Raw genomic sequence first — 6,000 nt, forward strand, 5'->3', positions numbered from 1 at the left:
CCAGATTATCGAACGGAGAAGACCGTATATGCTCCGTGGGCCATATTTACCCACCTATTTTAATTGCATAAAACAATACAGTACACTTTCAAGACATTGTATCAACAGTCTACATTTAAACAGATTTATTAATTTAACAATATATTTATTGCATGAGCTTATAAGGTGTTTATAGTTATGTGTACCTGCTAAATGTTTAGAATTTCTGAAATATCTCCTGTGATTGATTGCTTCAAACTTTGAAAACAGAAAACCAAGTTATACAAAAAATAATCACAGATGTTAACTGATAAATTATTCATGTGGAATGAATAGTAGAGTGAAAGAAATTTGCAAGGGAGGCCTGAGATTCCATTCATGAGTCGCAACAGTGAAACCTTTGAAGTACAGTGTTCTTACTGTAAGCAGCAAATCATCTTGTGACTGCCACATTTAACATTTAGTCCTCGATTGACTATCAAAAGTAAATATTTGTCACCACAGTAACGAATAAGGTCAACCGCTACTCAGGATGCTGCATTGCAAATCATTGAGGATTAGAAGCTGGTACAACGAGTACTTCCTGTCTCCTCCCAACAGAAACTTTGCACTGACAGGAGGAGATCAAGGAAGTGTTTATCAGGAACTCGAATCAGGACTGACACTCTCGGTGGCCATTTGCAAGTCAGTTGGAAATCTGTACGACACTCCGGAGGGGCCTGAATGAAAACATTAGTTATGTTTACAGTTGTGCTGGCTTTGTCCTTCACGTGGCCTCTAAGGGTGATAAAGTGAGAGTTACACGATCCACCTTAGGCAGAAATAGGAAATGTTGCTGTGAACGGCAGCTGTCGCTTGGGTCGACTCGTGCGGAGAGAGGCCTCGGCCTTCCCAGGCACCCCCAAATAAAGAGACTACTGTGTCGTAAGATCAAACGACCCACCAACCCCCCTCCCACCCTCACGGCCCCAACACACACACTTTTACTTTTCCAAGGTGTTAAACTGCAAAGGTGGGCAGGATTGCAAAAGCTTGAGCCACAAATGAGATGACAGTTGTTGAGGGAAAGAACATCATTTGCACAAAGTTGCAAGATTGGGGTTCTTGTGTGGAATCAAAATTTGCCTGGCAGAGGAGAGATGCGGCAAAAATGACGGATGGTTCTCCGCTATACATCGCAGACGCACCTCGGGCAAACGAATGACGGCAACCGAGACATCTCGGCCTCGTGACTGACAGCACGCATTCAACATCCGTCTCAGTTTTACCTGAGCGGCTTCTTACGCATGGCGCTTTGCAGGAGTTGAAGAGCAATTCCATGAGCTGTCAGCGGCTGAGATGACTCGCAAAACAGAATCCTGGGGAATATGAGAGAAGAAAACATGATCGTAACCCTTCTGGCACCCGGTCGTATTCCACACTAACTGTCAAGCTGGAATGTTTGCCAAGTTCAAGTATAAAGCCAACATGAGGACCATTTTTTAACCAGAGAGGCTGTTGATTTTCTTATGAGGCACCTTTGACTCTTTTGTGATTGAACGCTATAGCAGGGATAGACAATTTAAATGATGGAGGGGGCTACAATTAATCATCAGTACAATTGGGGGGCCACGTTGCATGCATCCTAACCAGATGTATGACAAAATCCTATTTCAAAACTATGTTTATGTCTGTTTTTTTTTACATCATTGTATCTTAATGCTCAATGCAGGTCCAACCCCCACTACAACGGGTGATCATGCATATTAATAAAAAAAAACATTTGAGGATGGCACAAAATTAATGAACAGCAAACCAAAATTAAGTGCAAGAACTAATTTTGTGCATTTCAACTCAAAAGTCACTCTAATTTTTGTATTTTTGTATTCATGTAGCTTGTTCTTCCTCCATGTCTTTCCAAATCTGCATGAAATTATTAAGCCTACTCAAGTTGGAGTATAGGGCAGTATAAAACAGTGTAAATGCAGGTAAGCCATCTAGTGGTGAATGGTGATATTACAACCTAAAACTATAAAGTGGATTCCGCCATTTGCGGGCCGGGCCGGCCTCTAGTCCCTGCCAAGAGCGGAAAATCGTGCATAATTTAACGTTTAAAAAAAATAATGATAATTTTAAACCACCCAAATTCCTCAAAAAAATGCGCATAATAGTCCAATAAAGAATTTTCACAAAAAACAGGGGTTACTCCCAAAAAAATGTAAAATATTTGCGAAAATATCTGCAAATAGGTGAATCCTCCACTTTATGAGAGGAATCAAGTTTAAACTGTTCAGTTGTATTTAACTTGTAAGTTTCTTATAGATAAACCATTTATTAAGGTGTGGTTTTTAATTTAACATTTTTGTGCAATACAATTAAATTGAGTCCATATCAGTTCTTTTTGTAAAATATATTTTCTCATATTTAAGTGATTGTTAATATTTAAGTGTTATTGTTCCAACTGTGAATAACGTTACAGTGTCTTACAACAATATTGAACTTGGCCATGATGGTGGTACTTGGCGAGCTTAATTTTTTTCCGCGGTACTTCATGTAAAAAGTTTTGAGAACCACTGCAATCAAAATTCAGCTCGACCTTTAAAAGGCAGATTTTGTACAATTACATACTATAATATGATAGTATGCCTAATGTTGTGGCCGATGGGCGTATTTTGCACCTTTGCTTGAAACAAAATGCCGCTCACTAAATCAGAAATCGGCCTTAAAAGATTGCACACTATGCAATCCTGAGCACCGATCGAAGTTGGTTGTATATTGGAACAAAACAGGCCAATATACAACTCCCTCTTTAATTACAGCCGCGTGTTCAATCAGAAAGCATAAAACTCCCAGTGGACAGGTGGCATGTGTCCATGAAGCCTCCAAGGATTGATGCGCCCGCGCGCCGACGCTTCCTGGGCTGACGGCCCACGACACGGCACAAAGTGATGGGCTTTTATGACATCTTAAGGAGTCTTCTTTTTAATACAGCCCATTACTGCTATCATACAAATCTTTCCCTCTGTGGCCCCATCTCCAGCCTGATCAATTTTTACTCTGCTGAGCCGTCTCCTTTTCACCCCTTTTGTCATACTCAAATTTCATATTTTACACCAGCTTTTCTTTTACAGGAAAAAATGTCAATGAACATACATTACCATCCTGCTCTTACTTAGCATTAAGTAACTAAAAGCGTTACGAACGTGTAGTAAGCAGAACTGTTTAAACGTTATTTATTTTTATTTGCCAACGAAAATATATTGTGAAGCGCTGCATTGATTTAGAACATAACCATGTCTCCATACGAACAGGAGGCGCTGAATTTATGAATCCTTTGCACAACTCCTTTAATTGAATTTTCCAAATCTCACACCTCACACAAATAATCAATAGCTGTTGCTGTGTGGAACTTGCCTCAGAATTATTAGGGGCTGTGCTTTTTCAATTTTGTACTCATCAGCAGATAACAGGCATGGTGGGTATTTGTAATGCAGGAACAATACCCAAAGGATTTATGCCTGCTCAAAGCCTTATTGTTCGCCAAAAGTGACTTTTTCAGAATGCTTGCTGAGACTTCTGTTAACATCAAAGAATTTCTGTAAGCACTTCTAACAGTGCGTAGTGCATCTCTTTGGATTTGTCACAAGCGGTATAAATATTTTCACAGCAGTGTGCATTGTAGTCTTAAATTGAACACTTTTTCACAATCAAACTGGAATAGTTTCCGGCAACCGGGCTCTCATTATGCCTCCTCAAGCACAACACTCCTCACAACACAAAACAGTAACTGATAAAAATCAAAGTGATCAACATCCTTCACAAATAAATGCTACAATTTTCCAGAAGATTCAACATTGTGCCACTGTTTTATCAGTTTCATTCGAATAAATGTAATTAGTTGAGGGGGAACAAAAGGCCAGACGTCATGTCCGCGTTATATAAGGCCGATGGAGCTTCTGGGTGGGGAGACAAAAATGTGCCATTTTTAAATGCAGGAGGAGGATTCAAAGCAGATTGTGCAAAGATGTTAGTTCATAGCTTTGTAAAGTTACATTTGTCTTCTTTTAATTGACTGGAGTAATGTTGGGTGAAGGAATGACTTGCGTTCTGTACTGATTTGGAATAGTAAGCTTGGAGATTTTCCAACATCCTTTGCTGTGTCTAATGCACAGTTCTATGCTAAAGAGGCAGACATCTCCCACCAGTCTCTTCTTAAAGGGGAAGTCAACACATGTTTTTTTTTTGGGACAAGAAAATGTTCTAGTCTAAACACAGCATTCTGATTAATATTGCGTTAGTGGAATATGAGTTAAGCTGATTTCTGTCCATTTCAGACCATTTTGCCACTTGACATCACAGTGGCTCTTGGCTCTGGGATTGACCAATCATGGCCCATCTTCAGAAAACCGGTGAGCTGTTATTTGTTGTTACCTGAGCCCGGAGCCACTGTGATGTCATTTTCAGTTGACAGAGGTGCCAAAATGGCCGCCCCCTCTGGTGGCTAAAAATAGATGGAATTTTTAAATCATTTTCCGCAACCACAATATTAATCAGAATGCTTTGTTTAGACTAGTGAAGGCACATTGAACATTTCGTTGTAAAGAACATTTTTAGATTGACTTCCCCTTTGAAGAAATAAATAAATAAATAAATAGATTAGGCCGTTAGGCTAATATTGCTATGATATAAATTGTTCTTGCTCACAAATGCTACTGCGTTCGGGAGAATACAAGAGGTTGAACACATATTTTGGATTAGCCAAACAGCGTTGAGTCGACGAAGGAAATGGTTAATTGTATTGCTCTTGTACTAATCAAGTGCTTTTCACAATGAAGCTACAAAGAGGAAATCTTTCAGGCATGCTTATTTGATTTTGATTAAGCTTTTTTTTTCTGGTAATTCCGCTGATACATGGATAATAATGCCTGGTGATAAACCTCAGGTTACCCTAAATCATTTTTACACTCCTATTCTTCTCAATCAGCTCACAGACCAATTTTCAACAAGCATTTTACAATGGAGCAGCTTTTGCTCTATGATACTATCACTATCAGCTGATCGCATTTCAGGATCCGGCAAACAAGAGGCCAGAACGCTCCAGCAACTTTGAATTATAGTTTGTTTGCTTAAAATGCGTGTTTCAAAACACAGATGCCCAGTTCCAGTCGGCTGCTATCTGCTCAACATTGTGACGTCTGTTGTTTTAAGGAGGTTCATGCAAAACAGATAAATTTCACAGATTCACCATGTGACAAAAAATGTGACATTCCTGGGGTGTCCATTCACAATGCATCATGTATGTTCAGCTCTCTTACTAGAACAAATTAACATAATTTCTAACAACCTTGTCGGAAAACAAGCTTGCCATCTGACAATCAGCCCTATTCACTTTCCACCATTCACTATTGTAAGATTGGATCACAAGAATTGCTTTGCTGCAGGCATAATATGTGCCTAAAATAATAAAATTAATTCTTTCCCCAGGAAATCTACTCACTGACGTGTTGGTGTAACCATAGAAAAATGTTGTTTTTCTCCAAAGGTCGTAGAAAACAGGATTGTCTTACTCAAACAAGCGTCCATTGATGTTACTTATGGTAAATGCCAAAGAAGATGCGGCGAGAAGCAAATCAAATAGACAAGTAGTAGGAAGGGGAAATCCTTGGGAAATCTAATAGCCTTGTGACTCCATTTGTGTTCATGCTGGTCCTGAAATGAAGTGAGTACGTGGAACCAAATGTTTGAACTGATTTGAGTTCAGGTTCAAAGACCTCGGTCAGGAACAGCCTAGCGATTCAAATCTCAGCTCAGGCCTTTTTGTGTGTCGTTTCTATGTTCTCCTGGTGTTCCAGCTTTTTCCCACATTTTACATGCATGGAAAGCTCAAAAGCTCACCAAACATTTTGAAACTGAAAAAACCCTCAACTACTCATGTGGTCCCTGGCGCTACCTGCTGTCCGCAGACCTAGTGACTCCCGCTCACAAAATTGTCCAACGGCATGAATGCGAGTGTGAAAGGTTGTCTATATGTGTCCTACGATT

Source organism: Idiotropiscis lumnitzeri, chromosome 13 (assembly GCF_059441095.1).
Source record: "Idiotropiscis lumnitzeri isolate Australia: NSW breed Sydney's pygmy pipehorse chromosome 13, RoL_Ilum_1.0, whole genome shotgun sequence".
Classification (NCBI taxonomy): domain Eukaryota; kingdom Metazoa; phylum Chordata; class Actinopteri; order Syngnathiformes; family Syngnathidae; genus Idiotropiscis; species Idiotropiscis lumnitzeri.